We start from the raw sequence: 19,963 nt of genomic DNA on the forward strand, positions 1-19,963 counted from the left end.
GAGGGAGAGGGAGAGGGAGAGGGAGAGGGAGAGGGAGAGGGAGAGGGAGAGGGAGAGGGAGAAGGAGAGGGAGAGATCTTCCCTCCATTGGTTCACTACCTAAATGGTTGCAACTACCAGAGCTGTGCCAAGCTGAAGGCAGGAACCAGAAGCTTCTTCTAGGTTCAGGGGCCCAAGTACTTTGGCCATCTTTCGCTGCTTTTCCAGGCACATTAGCAGGGAGCTGGATCAGAAGTGGAGCAGCCAGGACTTGAACCCTCACCCATATGGGATGCCGACACTGCAGGCAGAGGTTTAACTTTCTATGTCACAGAGCTGATTTTAAACTAACCATGCCTCGACTTCAGTTTCTGTTCAGCAACTTGTTACCACAGTTAAGAGGACTCCTGTCCTGTGTCTCACCTTGGACCCTGTGTGCCAACAGACTTGTGCCATTTTTTTTTTTTTTTTTTTTTTTTTTTTAACTTTTATTTAATGAATATAAATTTCCAAAGTACGACTCATGGGTTACAATGGCTTCCCCCCCATACCGTCCTTCCCACCCACAACCCTCCCCTTTCCCACTCCCTCTCCCCTTCCATTCACATCAAGATTCATTTTCGATTATCTTAATATACAGAAGATCAGCTTAGTATACATTAAGTAAGGATTTCAACAGTTTGCTCCCACACAGAAACATAAAGTGAAAAATAATAGATGATTTTTTTAAATGATGATGAAATCAGATCAGACCTATTATCATGTTTAATCCCAGTGAGAGTCAAGTTGGGAATTGATAAAAAAAAAAAAAGAAATTATCTTATCATCAATTCACACTGAAAGGCACATGCTTGTAATGTAATCTACGTTTTACAATTGAGGAAGTTCAAGTTAAGAAAGACCAAGCCATTCATCCCAGGGCACACAGCTAGTAAGCTGAGGTTTGGCTGAGCCTAATGAAAAAATTCTCTGTATTGCTATTTATTCAAGTGGACCCCAGGATAGTGTCAATAGCCCTTTACAATAGGAATATAGCCATATGAAAATTCAATTACAGTAGAAAGCCACTTTGAATTTGAGAAGTAAAAATACCAAGAAAAATTTTAGTGTTGTTATTATGCGGCACTAAGCAAGTATTTCAAAGCTTTCAAATTAAATCTTAAAATTAGGCAATGTCAGTGGTAAATATAACATAATTTAACTTTGAACCATAGACTTCATTTCTAGCTGATGTAGTCCAGATTTGTCTCAAAGGTAATTCATTCATCTAAACCTCAGATGGTATAGATATTTGTTTTGCCTTTAGATGGCCAGAGGCACTTTCTTGCTAGATTCATCCATTCAGACACAAAGTATTTATTAAGAGTGTACTATACATCAGGCACCCTTTTTAGATGTGGGATTTTAGTGAGGGATTTGAAATTTCTATCAACTCACATTTTATTGACTTCAGTTTTCAGCTACCAATTAGTAAAACAATTCCTACTGGGCCAGCGCCTGTGGCATAGTAGGCTAAGCATTCACCTGTGGTGCCAGAATCCCGTATGGGTACCGAGTCATGTTCCAACTGCTCCATTTCCAATCCAGTTCCCCACTGTTGATCTGGGAAAGCAGCAGGAGATGGCTCAAGTGTTTGACCCCTGCACCCATGTGCGAGATCCAGAGGAAGCTCCTGGCTTCAGATTGGCCCAGCTCTGGCCATTGAGGAGAGAACCAGCAAACTTGAGACCTCTCCTTCTCTCCCTCTCCTTGTCTGTAACTCTGCCTCTCAAATCTTTTTTATTTTTTTTTAAACTTTTATTTAATGAATATAAATTTCCAAAGTACGACTTATGGATTACAATGGCTTCCCCCCCATACCGTCCTTCCCACCCACAACCCTCCCCTTTCCCACTCCCTCTCCCCTTCCATTCACATCAAGATTCATTTTCGATTATCTTAATATACAGAAGATCAGCTTAGTATACATCAAGTATGGATTTCAACAGTTTGCTCCCACACAGAAACATAAAGTGAAAAATAATAGATGATTTTTTTTAAATGATGATGAAATCAGAGCAGACCTATTGTCATGTTTAATCCCAGTGAGAGTCAAGTTGGGAATTGATAATTTCTTTTTTTTTTTTTTTTTTTTTTTTACAGAGGATCAGTTTAGTATGCATTAAGTAAGGATTTCAACAGTTTGCACCCCCATAGAAACACAAAGTGAAATATATTGTTTGAGTACTCGTTATAGCATTAAATCTCAATGTACAGCACATTAAGGATAGAGATCCTACACGAGGAGTAAGTGCACAGTGACTCCTGTTGTTGACTTTACCAATTGACACTCCTGTCTATGGCATCAGTAATCTCCCTATGCTCCAGTCATGAGTTTCCAAGGCTATGGAAGCCCTCTGAGTTCTCCGACTCTTATCTTGTTTAGACAAGGTCATAGTCAAAGTGGAGGTTCTCTCCTCCCTTCAGAGAAAGGTACCTCCTTCTTTGATGACCTGTTCTTTCCACTGGGATCTCACTCGCAGAGATCTTTTTGCCAGAGTGTCTTGGCTTTCCATGCCTGAAATACTCTCATGAGCTTTTCAGCCAGCTCCGAATGCCTTTAGGGCTGATTCTGAGGCCAGAGTGCTATTTAGGACATCTGCCATTCTATGAGTCTGCTGAGTATCTCACTTCCCATGTTGGATCACTCTCCCCTTTATTTATTCTATTGGTTAGTGTTAGCAGGTACTAGACTTGTTTATGTGCTCCCTTTGACTCTTAGTCTTTTCATTATGATCAATTGTGAACTGAAATTGATCACTTGGAATAGTGGGATGGCATTGGTACATGCCACCTTGATGGGATTGAATTGGAATCCCCTGGTATGTTTCTAACTCTACCATTTGGGGCAAGTCAGCTTGAGCATGTCCCAAATTATACCTCTCTTCCCTCTCTTATTCCCACTCTTATGTTTAACAGGGATCACATTTCAGTTAATTTTCAACACTTAAGAATAACTGTGCATCAATTACAGAACTAAACCAGTCATATTAAGTAGAACAGACAAAAAAACTACTAAGAGGGATAATGTATTAAGTTGTTCATTAACAGTCAGGGCTATGCTGATCAAGCCACCGTTTCCCATAGTGTCCACCTCACTCCAACAGGTTTCCCTCTTGGTGTTCAGTCAGTCGTCACCGATCAGGGAGAACATATGGTATTTGTCCCTTTGGGACTGGCTTATTTCACTCAGCATGATGTGTTCCAGATTCCTCCATTTTGTTGCAAATGACTGGATTTCGTTGTTTCTTACTGCGGTATAGTATTCTAAAGAATACATATCCCATAATTTCTTTATCCAGTCTATCGTTGATGGGCATTTAGGTTGGTTCCAGGTCTTAGCTATTGTGAATTGAGCTGCAATAAACATTAGGGTGCAGACCTCTTTTTTGTTTGCCAATTTAAATTCCTTTGGGTAAATTCCAAGGAGTGGGATGGCTGGGTCGAACGGTAGGGTTATCTTCAGGTTTCTGAGGAATCTCCAGACGGACTTCCATAGTGGCTTGACCTGTTTGCATTCCCACCAACAGTGGGTTAGTGTCCCTTTTTCCCCACATCCTCGCCAGCATCTGTTGTTGGTAGATTTCTGCATGTGAGCCATTCTAACCGGGGTGAGGTGAAACCTCATTGTGCTTTTGATTTGCATTTCCCTGATTGCTAATGACCTTGAACATTTTTTCATGTGCCTGTTGGCCATTTGGATTTCCTCTTTTGAAAAATGTCTATTGAGGTCCTTGGCCCATCTCTTAAGTGGGTTGTTGGTTTTGTTTTTGTGGAGTTTCTTGATCTCTTTGTAGATTCTGGTTATTAACCCTTTATCTGTTGCATAGTTTGCAAATATTTTTTCCCATTCTGTCGGTTGTCTCTTCACTCTCCTGACTGTTTCTTTTGCAGTACAGAAACTTCTCAATTTGATGCAATCCCAGTAGTTGATTTTGGCTTTGATTGCCTGTGCCTCCTGGGTCTTTTCCAGAAATTCTTTGCCTGTGCCAATATCTTGAAGGGTTTCTCCAATGTTCTCTAGTAACTTGATGGTGTCAGGTCGTAGATTTAGGTCTTTAATCCATGTTGAGTGGATTTTTGTGTAAGGTGTAAGGTCGGGGTCTTGCTTCATGATTCTGCACGTGGAAATCCAATTTTCCCAGCACCATTTATTGAATAGACTGTCCTTGCTCCAGGAATTAGTTTTAGATCCTTGATCAAATATAAGTTGGCTGTAGATGTTTGGGTTGATTTCTGGTGTTTCAATTCTGTTCCATTGGTCTATCCATCTGTTTCTGTACCAATACCATGCTGTTTTGATTACAACTGCCCTGTAGTATGTCCTGAAATCTGGTATTGTGATGCCTCCGGCTTTGTTTTTGTTGTACAAGATTGCTTTAGCTATTCGAGGTCTCTTGTGCCTCCATATAAATTTCAGCCCCATTTTTTCCAGATCTGAGAAGAATGTCTTTGGTATCTTGATTGGTATTGCACATTTTAGGATCTTTTCTTTATGTTTCACTGTGGAGAGTTTAATTACAACGTGTCGTGGTGAGGATCTCTTTTGGTCGTGTTTATTAGGGGTTCTGTGAGCTTCCTGTACTAGGATTTCTCTGTCCTTCTCCAAACCTGGGAAATTTTCTGCTAATATCTCACTAAAAAGGCCTTCCAATCCTTTCTCCCTCTCCATGCCTTCAGGAACTCCTAGAACCCGAATGTTGGGTTTTTTAATAGTATCCTGAAGATTCCCGACAATATGTTTTAGATTTCTAATTTCCTCTTCTTTTCTTTGGTCTGACTGTATCCTTTCCTGTTCTCTGTCTTCTAAGTCCGATATTCTCTCTTCTGCTTCACCCATTCTGTTTGTAAGGCTCTCTATTGTGTTTTTCATTTGATCTATTGAATTCTTCACTTCAGTCACTATCACAGTTTCCTGTTGTACTAGTTGTTTCGTTTCATTTTGATTCCTCCTTAATATTTCATTTTCACGAGAGAGATTTTCTATCTTGTCCATTAAGGATTTGTGTAGTTCAAGAATTTGTTTTTGAGAACTTCTTAATGTTCTTATCAATTTTTTGAGATCTGCTTCTTGCATTTCTTCTATGTCATCATCTTCATAATCTTGAATTGGGGTGTCTTTTTCATTTGAGGGCGTCATGGTGACTTCCTTGTTTTTATTACCTCGGTTTTTGCGTTTGTTATTTGTCATATTGGAGATATTTGGTTTCTTCACTGTGGTGCTTTTTCTTGTTATACTATGACTCTAGATTAAGTGGACTATCTGTTTTTGATGGAGCCTTAGGGCTTGAGATGGGTGTGGCCTGAGAGCTCTGTTTGGTGTGCCAAAGGTGACACTCCCAGGTTAGGCGTGGTAAATCTCTCTCTCTCTTTCTTTTTTTTTTTTTTTTTTTTTTTTTTGATTCAAAAGGGAAGTTATTCTGCACAGCTGAACGAAGTTGGAGGTAGTTAGCAGGCAAATGATATACCCACAGGAGCCAGAGATCGGAAGCTCTTTCCCAAGAACCCCACAGGGAATCTGTTCGGCCCTCAGAGTGGGCTCAAATTCTCCTTCAGCCTCCCACTGGGTTGCCAAAGTTACAGAATTGTAGCGTCTCTGGAGAGTACTCACGTGAATTCCGTGAGTTCTCTCCCCCACCGTCTCTTTTTTCACAGTCTCAAGTTCAGTAGCACCACAAATTTACTGGGTCCTAATCTCCTGTTAATTCGCCCCGCCCAGAGTCAGGTTTTTCTGCTAGGCTCAGGGCCGGTGCAGACCTGAGGTCGCTCTGCTTATGACGTATGTCCAAGATGGCGCCTGCTCTTTGTCTTGCTCGCCCTTGAGAGGTGAGCGGAGAGAGAGAAACCCGTGTCCGTACTAGTCACCCTTTTCTCTCTCTCTCTCTCTCTCTCTCTCTTCCAGTTAGCCTTGTGAACTTCCCCCCCCCCCCCGGGGGGTCGTTCCCTCTAGTCTCCTCTCTCCGCTTGCCTGCCGGTGTCTAGGGCTATTGAGGTTCGGCTCACCTCGCGTTCCAGCGCTGGTGTGTTGAGTCTGCCACTGGTGTCCCGAACTGTGGGCTCCCACGCTCTCCACGCAGGTCCGCTGTGAGTCACGCGTTCCGGAAGTGTTTCTTCTGCTGTTTCCTCCCCTACTCTTCCTTGAACCTGCAGTATCTCCACTTTTATTAAACTATCTCTCCCCAGACTATCAGTGTGCTCCCTTCCTATTCCGCCATTTTGCCGGAAACCCCTTGTGCCATTTTTTTGCCTTGTTCCTGTAAAAAAAAAAAAAAAAAAAAAAGGCAGTTTGCAGAAGATATTTGATCTCTTTATTTCTTCTACCAACAGTTTCTCTGTTCTATAGATTTTTTTTTAACTTTTATTTAATGAATATAAATTTCCAAAGTACAGCTTATAGATTACTATGGCTTCCCCCCCATAACGTCCCTCCCACCCACAACCCTCCCCTTTCCCACTCCCTCTCCCCTTCCATTCACATCAAGATTCATTTTCGATTCTCTTTATATACAGAAGATCAGTTTAGCATTCATTAAGTAAAGATTTCAATAGTTTGCTCCCACACAGAAGCATAAAGTGAAAAATACTGTTTGAGTACTAGTTATAGCATTAAATCTCAATGTACAGCACACTAAGGATAGAGATCCTACATGAGGAGTAAGTGCACAGTGACTCCTGTTGTTGACTTAACAAATTGACACTCTTGTTTATGGCCTCAGTAATCACCCTAGGCTCTTGTCATGAGCTGCCAAGGCTATGGAAGCCCCCTGAGTTCACCGACTCTGATCATATTTAGACAAGGCCATGGTCAAAGTGGAAGTTCTCTCCTCCCTTCAGAGAAAGGTACCTCCTTCTTTGATGACCGGTTCTTTCCACTGGGATCTCACTTGCGGAGATCTTTCATTTAGTTTTTTTTTTTTTTCCCCAGAGTGTCCTGGCTTTCCATGCCTGAAATACTCTCATGGGCTTTTCAGCCGGATCTGCATGCCTTAAGGGCTGATTCTGAGGCCAGAGTGCTGTTTAGGACATCTGCCATTCTATGGGTCTGCTGTGTATCTCACTTCCCATGTTGGATCATTCTCTCCCTTTTTGATTCTATCAGCTAGTATTTGCAGACACTATTCTTGTTTATGTGATCCCTTTGGTTCTTAATCCTATCATTATGATCAATTGTGAACAGAAATTGATCACTGGGACTAGTGAGATGGCATTGGTACATGCCACCTTGATGGGATTGAATTGGAATCCCCTGGTATGTTTCTAACCCTACTGTTTGAGGTAATTCAGCTTGAGCATGTCCCGAATTGCACATCTCTTCCCTCTCTTATTCCCACTCTTATATTTAACAGCGATCACTTTTCAGTTAAGTTTCAGAACTTAAGAAGAATTGTGTATTGATTACAGTATTCAACCAAAAGTATTAAGTAGAACAAACAAAAATACTAAGAGGGATAACATATTAAGTTGCTCATCAACAGTCAGGGCGAGGGCTGATCAAGTCACCGTTTCTCATAGTGTTCATTTCACTTTAACAGGTTTCCTTTTTGGTGCTCAGTTAGTTGTCACCTATCAGGGAGAACAAGTGGTATTTGTCCCTTTGGGATTGGCTTATTTCACTCGGCATAATGTTTTCCAAATTCCTAACAGGGATCACTTTTCAGTTAAAATTTAAACACCTAAGAATAATTGTGTGTTAATTACAGAGTTCAACCAATGGTACTAGAACAAAAAAAAAATACTAAAATGGATAAAGTATTACATTGTACATCAACCATCAGGACAAGAGCTGATCAAGTCACTGTTTCTCATAGTGTCCATTTCACTTCAACAAGTTTCCCCTTTGGTGCTCAGTTAAGTCTATTGTGTCCCTTAAAAAGAGCACTCTGCCTGTCATGTAGATTAATATATATATACAAACTATAAAAGGAGCAGGTGACAAATCAGCATGACTGTCTTAGAGGTTCCTGCAGTGGTTGAAAGGAGAATAGTTGTGACTTGATATAGGAAAGAAGTGGAGGTTATAAGAAGCGATCACATTTATTATACATTGTGAAATTGAAGTCAATAGTATGTTTTGGGGTTGAGATATAGAGGGTGGAAGAAGGAGAGGGGCTAAGCATAATTCCAAGTTTTTTGGTCTAATCATGTGAGTAAACATTGATATGATTTACTAAGCCAAGGAAGGAACAAGTCTGGGGGCAATAGGAAAGTCATATCAATTGAGCTGTTGCTGGAATTTAACGTATAATTACTCTTAAAACATTTTCTTTACTTGGCTTTGGGAAACTTGTTTGGTTGACCTTTTGCTTACCACACCATTGAATTTAATTTCTTGGTCCTCCTCCTCTTCTCAATCCATGAAGAGTATAATAACATAAGGCTGGATCTCATTTTTTTTCTTCCTACTTATCCTTTATTTCAACAATTTCAATACTCTATGTGCTGATTATTCCTAAATTTATGTCTCCAGCTCCCAAATCTCCTTCTAATTCCAGAATCCTTTATGTAACTTCCTTAACATTGCAACTTGGATAGATATATCTCAAGTTCTTGACTCCACTATTTGAGCAAATTAATATATATCAATGAGCTTCTGAAATTATAGAGTAGGCTTATTTCCTGCAAATCATGTCTTTTGATTATATGGAGAGCTTCTCTAAGTTTCTGAAACTAGGAATTTTCTTTGGTCATTATCTGATAGATTGTATTCATGCAATTAATGCCATTGGAGAGCTTTATTGGGGCTTTCTTATCCAAGTCTATCTTATATCTAGTTTTCTGAAAGTGCTGTCATGTAGAAGCAATATGATTGATAACATCTTATTACAGTAATGTCCTTACTAGGCTGTATTTATTGATGAAATTTACATCTATTCAATGTGACTGTTGGGACTAGAGATAGATTTTGGTAATTTCACCAAATATCCAAGTCTAGATCCTCACTGGATTTTTGCTCCTATTTACTTGAATATTGAATAAAATATATCCCACATATGAATCCTAGGGAGCAGGATGGATTGGTGAAAAATGTTTCTAGAATACTTTTATACTTTTTCTTCATAATGAGTAGATTTTATTGTTCATATTTGAATTATAAATGCTATTAAGCTTAGGATAGATCTGAGGAAGCATTCTGTTTGTTATTGTGGTGGTGGAGAAGGCCGTGAACTTGGGAATCAGATATTCCTGAATTCAAATTCTAGTTCTGCTTCTGCTATGTACCAATTACAAGAACTTGAGCAAATTGTTCAACTTCTCTAAGCATCAGTTTCCTTGTCCATATGAAGGAGATAATATCTTTTCTTGCAGTGAAAGATCACTCAGGTGGTGTCTAATAGACTGGTACACTGTCTGGAACTTGGCTCTTTTTTTTTTTTTCATTTCTCACCTCTGTTTTCTGCAGAAACCATTCTACACCAAGTTCATTCAAATTTGAGGGTTGAGTTTCTTACTGAATTCTTGAAATTAGATATACTTATCTGTTGTTCAGCTGTTTTCTTTTTAAAGCGTAGCCCAGTCTTATTGCCAGAATTATTACTATTACTAATGATTCATGACAAAGATTTTAATATCTTATTATCAGGAGTCCCAGATTAAATCTGAATTATTAGCCGGCGCCGCGGCTCACTAGGCTAATCCTCCACCTTGTGGCGCCGGCACACCGGGTTCTAGTCCCGGTCGGGGAGCTGGATTCTATCCCAGTTGCCCCTCTTCCAGGCCAGCTCTCTGCTGTGGCCCGGGAGTGCAGTGGAGGATGGCCCAAGAGCTTGGGCCCTGCACCCCATGGGAGACCAGGAGAAGGACCTGGCTCCTGCCATCGGATCAGCGCGGTGTGCCGGCCGCAGCGCGCCGGCCGCGGCGGCCATTGGAGGGTGACCCAACGGCAAAGGAAGACCTTTCTCTCTGTCTGTCTCTCTCACTGTCCACTTTGCCTGTCAAAAAATAAATAAATAAATAAATAAATCTGAATTATTTTCTCCCAGAAATCTAGAGGTATTTGATGAAGCTTTACTCTACCAAAGACCTTCATAATAAATAAATAATTCAATCAATGAGGATGAGAAAAGAGGCTCACAGTCTGGTTTCAGGTCAGTGGATCCCAGAGGGTCATGGCAAGCTGCATCTGTGCCGAGTTTGCTTTCAATAAAGGAGGGCTATTCCTCATCATGCTTTCTGGCAGGATTGTTTTTTATTAGAAGGAGGGTTTTACACATTACATAAGTTTGAATACTACTTCCCTTTGGGTCGGGGACAACTTAATTCAGAAGTCCAAATGAATAATAGTCATATTAACATTATGCCACTACTATCTTCATAGACATATAGTGTTTTGTAAAATTTAAGATTGATCCTTATGTAACATTTAATGGGATTTTTACTTCTATTTAAACCATTGAGGTGTGGCTAACATTCGTCAACCATTTAATTAATCCCTAAGTTGAGTTTATGGCCACATTTATACACTTACATGTTTCTTTATTAACCCATAACTTCTAAATTTCATTAGAGACTCTTTCTGTAACAAAATTCCTTGAATCTGAAAAGTTTGTGTTTTTCTCCATTTCCCAATATTATTTTTTAGAAACTTTCTTTTCATATAACATCTATTTCTCTTGGGCCTGAAATTCTTTGCTTTTTAACAATTTCTTTGGTTAAACCATCCCACTGCTTTAGATCTCTATTTGAAATATGGACAGTTTCTCCCTTTCTGTCACTTCAAAGCATTGGCAACATAGTCAGATGGAAAGGATCAATTGGTCTGTACAAAGTTCAATGAACAGAGAAGGAACAGGTCCCATCAATACTAACCCATAAAGCAACTTAAATTTAATGGACATATTCACAAATTAATCAGGCATACTTAAGCAACAAGCTCTCGTGTTCTTTCTCAAAAGAAAAAGTCATACTGACCTCATGAGACAAGTCCATGTTACTGAGATTGGCCTAAGTCACCATTTAACATCTTTTACATAAACAAGTAAAAGTAAGGTTCCTGAGGTCCTGGGAAATTCTGGCTACCTCTTAAAACATTTTAATCCTGTGGTACTCAGAGCTGCAGTTCCTCATTGAGTCCCTTCCGCATAGTGTAGCTCTCAAGCCTTACAATCACCTGGGGAGCACCTGAAATACTCCAATGCGTGTGATTCACCCTGACTGTTCAGAATTTCCCCATATGATTCTGATATGCTATCCAGAATGAGGGTCACCCACTTAAGGTTGCGTTCATCCATTCCTTTCTGAGGACAACAGGCAAATACGACTTGCAAGGCATCTTCCGAGTTTTTCTGTATCAAGCCTGGTGGTTTGCCTGAAGAATTAAAAATTTCATGTAAAGATGATTTTAAACACTTATTAATTGGACTTCCTGAGATATTAATGATCTCCTAAGCAGGCTTCTACTAGTATCGGAAATGCAGTTTATAGTTTTTTTCTTAGGTATCAGTCAGTTGGTAAATTAGCGTTCACACCTTTGACCATTCACCCATACAATGGAAAACAACCGATTACCAAAGACTAGCGCTATGTATTCAGTTAGCAGCTGATGTGCATCCTAGCAGTGTTTCCCAGCTGCTCTGGGGGCTGGTGTGTTCTGTCATGGGAGGTTTGCAGCTGAAGTAGTTAATTAAGGCTCATTAGGATAGTCAAAATGGATTGTCTGTTTTACTTCCCTCTCACTCTCCTGCATCTCCATTAGTTTTACAGTCATAGCCTTGGCTTCTGGTCCTTGACTCCCACACTGGTTTGAAGCTTACTAGCCTTCTGCATTGTTCTGCCAACTTCTCTTCTGCCCCTGTCATCATGCTCTCTGGGCACCCTGACTCTCACTGATCCTATACTCTTGCCTCCAAAAGTGTATCCCTATTCTGCCATTCTTTCTCCTGCTACTCACTTGCCAACACCTTCTTTATGTTCCTCGACACTCATCTGTTCTGATGCCCTATATCTTTTGACTTTTAACCCACCTCTGCTAGCTTTCATTTAATCAGGAGCAAAATTGTGAATTCCCACCAAATTGTGTGAAGAAGGAGTTGGTTTTTCTTTCCTAAAAGTGGTCTTAATCAAGCTTCTATTTTTGTTGTTGCTATGAAGGTCTTGGTTATCTATGCTTGCCTGTATCCCAGCAAAAGATTCTCTAATGTGAAAAATTGCATGTATTTCCCAACCATGGGGGCAGCAGGGGTATTCAGCATGCAGAATGCAACCTGCAATTATGAATAATAATAATTACATACAAGAGTGTTTGATTTTTCATGTCTTATAAAATATAGCAAGGAAAATAAATCTGAAGCTATAGTCACAGATGTGGGAGAAGTCATGTCAAATTTAATGTTTCAGTCTTGAGATAAATGAGATTTTTTTAATAAAAGGCCCAGATGAGGTAACATTTCTTCAGATTAGATATTTTCTGCCATATGAACAACATTTACATTCACTGTAAGACCATATCAGAAATTCAGATTTGTGGATAAATTTGAGAAGTTGTGTAGCTCAAAGCTGTATCAGATATTTTATTGAGAATTTCATGCATAGTCTGGCTCTGAGAGAGGAAAAGTCATGTTTTTGTTGCTCTAATATAATTTGACCTCCATGGTATATATCAATTCATTCTAATTGAAGTTTCTCATTCAGTTTGGAGGAATAAGGGCATTTGACTATTTAAACTTCTGAATAGTGGAAGTCCACAAGAGAAACAGAATATTCACTACTAAAAACACTTTAAAATTATCAGGTAAAATTTTTGGCTCTACAAATAATAGGGTCAGAAATTATAGATCTGGAAAGCTCAAGGATAATCTTTCTAAGTACAACAGTGATCTAACATGAGTATTGATCATTAGTGTTTAAAAGTTAAGAAATCTTATTTTTACACCATATAATCTTTTTTAAAGAAAGCTTTTATTTAATGAATCCAAATTTTGGCAGGCGCTGCAGTTTACTAGGCTAATCCTCCACCTGTGGCGCTGGCACTCCAGGTTCTAGTCCCCGTTGGGTCACCGGTTCTGTCTCAGTTGCTCCTCTTCCAGTCCAGCTCTCTGCTGTGGCCTGGGAAAGCAGTGAAGGATGGCTGAAGTCCTTGGGCCCTGCACCCGCATGGGAGACCAGGAGGAAGCAGCTGGCTCCTGGCTTCGGATCGGCGCTGTGTGCCAGCTGTAGTGGCCATTCGGGGGTGAACCAATGGAAGGAAGACCTTTCTCTCTCTAACTCTGCCTGTCAAAAAAAATGAATACAAATTTTATAGGTATAGCTTTAGGAATACAGTGGTTCTTCGTTTCACACCCGCCTTCCCACCCCTACTCCCATCCCACCTCCTACTCCCTCTCCCATCTCACTCTTCATTAAGATTCATTTTTAATTAACTTTATATACAGAAGACCAACTCTATACTAAGTAAAGATGGCAACAACTTGTACACACAAAGTATAAAGTACTGTTTGAGAACAAATTTTACAGTTAATTCTCATAGTACAACTCATTAAGGACAGAGGTCCTACTTGGGGAGTAAGTGCACAGCAACTCCTGTGCACTCCTGTTGTTGATTTAATAATTAATACTCTTATTTATGATGGCAATGATCATTCAAGGCTCTTGACATGAGCTGCCAAGGCTATGGAAGCCTTTTGAATCCACAAACTCTGACAGTATTTAGAGCCACAAGCAAAATGAAGTTCTCTGCTCCCTTCAGAGAAAAGTACATCCTTCTTTGATGGCCTCTTCTTTCCACTGAGGTCTCACTCACAGAGAGCCTTCATGTAGAACATTTTTTGTCATGGTGTCTTGGCTTTCCATGCCTAAAATGTTCTCACAGGCTTTTCAGCCACATCCAAATGCCTTAAGGGCTGATTCTGAGGTCAGAATGTTGTTTAGGGCATTTGTCATTCTATGAGTCTGCTGTGTGGACTGCTTCACTGGAACATTCTCTACTTTTTAATTCTATCTATTGTTATTATCAGACACTGGTCTTATTTATGTGATCCCTTTGACACTTAATCCTATCTTAATATGATCACTTTATCATGTAAGATGGCATTAGTACCACCCAGCTTAATGGGATTTGGAGTCCCAGGACAACTTTTTAGCTCTATCCTTAGGGGTAAGTCCATGGGAATGTGTGCCAAACTGTACAGCTACTCTCTCTTATTCCCACTCTTATTTTTTACTGGGATCTATTTTGAATTGACCTTATAAATCTATGATTAAACTATGTTAATTAAACAATACAACCAATGGTATTAAGTAGAAAAAATAATTAAAAAATAAAATAAAATAATAAACCGTTCTCAACAGTCAAGACAAGGGCTATTCAAGTCATTGCTTCTCATAGTGTCAATTTGACTTCTAGAGGTTTCCTTTTAGGTGTTCTTGTAGTTACCACAAATACTTCAAAAAGTATAATGTTTTCTAGATTCATCCATTTTGTTGCAACTGACTGGATTTCATTTCTTTTACTGCTGTGTAGTATTCCATAGAGTACATATCCCATAATTTATTTATCCAGTCTTCCCTTTTTGGGCATTTAGATTGATTCCATGTCTTAGCTATTGTGAATTAAGCAGCAATAAATATAGAGGTGCAGATAACTCTTTTATTAGCTGATTTAATTTCCCTTGGGTAAATTCCAAGGAGTGGAATGACCTGTTCATATGGTAGGACTATATTCAGATTTCTGAGGTATCAAAAACTGTTTTCCATAGTGGTTTTACCAGTTTGCATCCCCACCAACAGTAGATTAGGGTACCTTTTTCCCCACATCCTTGCTAGCAATTGTTGTTTGTTGATTTCTGTATTTAAAGCCATTCTAACTGGGGTGAGGTGAAATCTTGTGGTTTTGACTTGCATTTCCCTGATGGCTAGTGATCCTGAGCAGTTTTTCATGTGTCTTTTGGCCATTTGGATTTCTTCTTTCGAAAAATGTCTGTTTAAGTCCTTTGCCCATTTCTTGACTGGGTTGTTTTTGTTGTTGAATTTCTTGATCACTTTATATAGACTGGTTATTAATCTTTTATCAGTTACAGGGTTTGCAAATAATTTCTCCCAGTCTGTCAGTTGCCATTTACTTTCTGACTGTTTCTTTTTCTGTACAGAAGCTTCTCAATTTGATGCAATCCCATTTGTTAATTTTGGCTTTTATTGCCTGTGCCTCCAGGGTCTTTTCCAGTAACTCTGTCTGTGCCGATGTCTTACAGGGTTTCCTCAAATGCTCTTTAGTAATTTGATGGTATCAGGTCATAGGTTTAGGTCTTTAATCCATTTTTAATGTAATTTTGTATAAGGTGTAAGTTAAGGTTTCTGCTTCATACTTCTGCATGTGAAAATCCAGTTTTCCCAAAACCATTTGTTGAAGAGACTGTCCTCACTCCAGGGAATGGTTTTAGCTCCTTGGTCTAATATAAGTTGGTTGTAGATGCTTGGATTGATTTCTGATGTTTCTATTCTGTTCCATTGGTCTCTTCATCTCTTTTTTGCCAGTACTAGGCTGTTTTGATTAAAACTGCTTTGCAGTATGTCTTAAAATCTGGTATTATGATGCCTTCAGCTTTGTTTTTGTTGTATAAGATCACTTTAGATATTCAAGGTCTCTTGTGCTTCAAAATGAATTTCAGCATCATTCGTTCTAGATCTGAAAATGTCTTTGGTATTTTGATTGACTTGCATTGAATCTGTAAATTATTTTTGGAAGAATGGACCTTTTGATGATATTGATTCTTCTAATCCATGAACATGGAAGGTTTTTCCATTTTTTTGTGTCTTCTTCCATTTCTTTCTAAAAGGTTTTGTAATTCTCATCGTAGAGATCCTTGATATCCTTGGTTAAATTTATTCCAAGGTATTTGATATTTTTTGGTAACTATTGTAAATGGGATTGATCTTAGAAGTTCTTTCTCAGCCATGTCATTGTCTGTGTATACAAAGGCTGTTGAATTTTGTGTGTTGATTTTATGGCCTGTTATTTACCAAACCTTCTTTGAGCTCCAGTAGTCTCTTAGTGGAGTATTTTGGTTCCCATATATGTAGAATCACATCATCTGCAAATAGGAATAGTTTGACTTCATCTTTACCAATTTGAATCCCTTTGATATCTTTTTCTTACCTAATGATGCTGACTAAAACTTACAGGACTATATTGAAAGCAATAGTCAGAGTAGGCATCCTTGTTTGTTTCTGGATCTCAGTGGGAATGCTTCAAACTTTTCCCGATTCAGTAGGATTCTGGTCATAGTTTGTCATAAATTCTCTTGATTATGTTGAGGAATGTTCCTTCTAAACTCAACTTGCTTAGAGTTTCCATCATGAAGGGGTGTTTTATTTTGTTGAGTGTTTTCTCTGCATCTGTTGAGATAATCATATGGTTTTTGTTCTCCAATTTGTTTTTGTGATGTATCACATTGATTGATTTGCAAATGTTGAAGCATCCCTGCATACCAGGGATCCCAGTTGGTCCGGGTGAATGATATTTCTGATGTTTTTTGGATTCAACTGGCCAGAATTTTGTTGAGGATTTTGAGTTTATGTGTTCATTAGGGAAATTGGTCTTAGTTCTCTTTCTCTGTTTCATCTTTTCTGGGTTTAGGAATTACAGTGACACTGGCTTCATAGAAAGAGTTTGGGGGGATTCTCTCCCTTTCAGTTGTTTTGAATAACTTGAGAAGAATTGGAGCTGGTTCTTTAAATGTCTGGTAGAATTCAGCAGTGAAGCCATCTGGTCCTGGGCTTTTGTTGTTTTTGTTGGGAGGGTCTTTATTACAGATTCAATTTCTGTCTTGGTTATGAGTCTGTTTAGGTTTTCTATGTCTTTTTGGCTCAGTTTAGGTAGATTGTATGTGTCTAGGAATCTATCCATTTCTTTTAGGTTTCCCCATTTGCATATAGCTCTGTAGTAATTTCTGATGATTATTTTCATTTCCTGTGGTGTCTATTGTTACATTTTCTTTTTCATCTCTAATGTTATTGATTCGGATCTTCTCTCTCCTTTCTTTGGTTAGTTATGCCAATGGTGTGTCAATTTTGTTTATTTTTTCAAAAACCAGCTTTTTGTTTTGCTGATCTTTTGATTGTTTTATTTTTCATTCAATTTTGTTGATTTCTGTTCTAATTTTTTTAAGATTTTATTTATTTATTTGAGATGTAGAGTTATAGACAGTGAGAGGGAGAGACAGAGAGAAAGGTCTTTCTTCCGTTGGTTCACTACCCAGATGGTTGCAATGGCCAGAGCTGCGCCAATCTAAAGCCAGGAACCAGGTGCTTCTTCCTGGTCTCCTATGCAGGTGCAGGGGCCCAAGGACTTGGGCCATCTTCTACTGCCTTCCCATGCCATAGCAGAGAGCTGGATTGGGAGAGGGGCAGCCAGTACTAGAACCAGCACCCATATGGGATGCCGGCGCACCAGGCAGAGGATTAACCTACTGTGCCACAGCTCTGGCCCCATTTTCTCTTCTAATTTTAATGATTTCTTTTCTTCTCCTAGTTTTAGGTTTGGTTTGATGTTGTTTTTCTAGATCCTTGAGGTGCATAGGTGGTTCATTTATTTGGTGCCTTTCCAGTTTCTTGATATAGGTACCAATTGCTATAAACTTAACACTGGTTTTGCTGTACCCCACAAATTTTGGTATGTTGTATTGTCATCTTCATTTGTTTCCAGAAATTTTTTGATTTCTCATTTGATTTCAGGAACATGTTGTTCATTCTCCATGTTTTTGTGTATGATGTAGAGACTCTTAAGTTGTTGATTTCCAGCTTCATTGCAAGAAGATGCATGGTATGATTTCGATTTTTTTGAATTTGCTGAAACTTGCTTTATGACCTAGCATGTGGTCAATCCTAGAGAAAGTTCCATGTACTGGAGAGAAAAATGTGTACTCTGTAGCTGTAGGGTGGAAGGTTCTGTAAATATTTGCTAGGTCTGTTTGGTCTGTGATGTCGAGTAACTCTGTTGTTTCCTTGTTGATTTTCTGTCTCATTGATCTGGCCATTGCTGAAAGTGGTGTATTAAAGTCCCCTATTACTATTGTATTTGAGTCTATATCTCCCTTTAAATCTCTTAACATTTCTTTTAAATAGCCAGGTGCCCTGAATAAATGCATATACAAAAGTCACATCTTCCTGTTGAATTCATCCTTTAATCATTATATAGTGTCCTTCTTCGTCTCTTTTAATAGTTTTCTGTTAAATTCTATTTTGTCTATTAGGATGACCTCACCAACTCTTTTCTTTTGTTTCTGTTAGCATGGATTATCTTTTTCCATCTCTTCACTTTCAGTCTGCATGTATCTTTGTTAGTAAGATGTATTTCTTGTAGGCAGCAAATAGATGGATTTTCTTTTCTATTGCATTCAGCCAGTCTCTGTCTTTTAACTGGGGAACTGAGACCATTTACATTCAGTGTGACTATTCTTAGGTACTAACTTTGCCCTGCCATGTTTCCATAAATAGTTCTGTTTAAGTATTTTGGATTTCATTTGTACTTTAGCTGGGTCATTTTTTGCATTTATCCACTCTTGTAGTGATGTTCCTGTTTCTGTGTGTAGGACAAACTTGAGCATCTTTTATATGGCTGGGTGATTAGTATGAATTCTTTCAATTTCTGTTTGTTGTAGAAGATCCTTATTTCTCCTTCATTCATAAATGAGAGTTTTGCAGGGTACAGTAATCTGCACTGACAGCTTTTTTCTCTCAGGACTTGGAGTATGTGTCACCATTGTCTCCTTGCCTGTGGGGTTTGTGATGAGAGGTCCAGAGTGAGTCTAATTGGGTTTCCTCTGAATATAATTTTTCATGTCTCTTGTGAGCATTTTAAGATCTTTTTCTTTATGTGTTACTGAGGAGAGCTTTATGTGTTTACTGAGGTAAGATCTTTTTCTTTATGTGTTACTGAGGAGAGCTTTATGTGTTTACTGAGGAGAGACACTACAATATGGTAGTGTCTATTGGGAGTTCTGTGTGCTTCCTGTACTTGGATGTTTCTTTCTTTCTCCAGAATGGGGAAGTTCTCTGTTATTATTTCATTTAGAAGGTTTTCCAATCCCTTCTCTATTTCCATGCCTTCTGGAAATTCCTAGGATCGATATGTTGGGTTATTTGATGGAATTCTCTAGATTTCCAGCCATGTTTTTAAATTTCTTCCTAATGTGTTTGGTCAGACTGTATTATTGCCAGAAATTTGCTTTCTAGTTCTGATATTCTTTCTTCTGTCTCACTTATTCTATTGTTAAGACTTTCCATTGCATATTTTATTTAATATTTTGAATTCTTCATTCCTAGTATTTCATTCTGACTTCTCATTAGTATCTCAATTTCTTGGGAACACTTTTCATTTAGATCGTGAATTTGTTTCTGATTGCTTCTAAGTAATCTGAGGATTAATTTTCTGAATTGCATTTCTGGCATATCCTTGATCTTTTCTTCTTCGGCTTCTATAATTGAAAAATTGTGTGTTCTATTGGGGGGCTCGTATTATCTTCCTTTTAATTATTAGGGTATTTCGGCATTTCTGGTTCCTTTTCTCTTTAATATGTATTTTGGTGCTTGTGAGGAGATTTCCCTCTGCTATTTGCTGCCATGTGTCTGTGCATTGCAAGTGGAAGCACACAGCCCCGCCTCTGGGAGCTCTGCTCATTTATTGATCATGATGGGGGCACGTACGAGAGCTATGTTGTGCTAAACCCTGCCTACTGGGGCCGAGCTCACTTCTCACTGGTACATGAAACAAGCTCAAGATTTTGATATTTAGTACTTCTCCTTGTTGTATAGCTTGTGTGGTGGTGGGGAAATTACTCTGAGATGTTGTGATCCTCATTCCTCACGGGGGGTGTTATGAAGTGGCTCCTACAGTTGTTGGGTGTGTGCTCAGGAGCCAAATGTGGTAGCCCTCTGCTTATGTTTAAAGATGTAAACAAACAATATGTCTTCTCCCAGCCGGCTGCAGGTCTGGTTGGGGGTTGGGGGAGACATA

At 39.0% G+C, this 19,963-nt stretch overlaps 1 pseudogene; it reads right to left on the reverse strand.

The window, feature by feature from the left end:
- Nucleotides 1–19,963, reverse strand: part of LOC100339569 (kinase suppressor of Ras 1-like) — a 125,292-nt pseudogene that overhangs the window by 41,618 nt on the left and 63,711 nt on the right.

This window comes from Oryctolagus cuniculus, chromosome 5, assembly GCF_964237555.1.
Source record: "Oryctolagus cuniculus chromosome 5, mOryCun1.1, whole genome shotgun sequence".
Lineage (NCBI taxonomy): Eukaryota > Metazoa > Chordata > Mammalia > Lagomorpha > Leporidae > Oryctolagus > Oryctolagus cuniculus.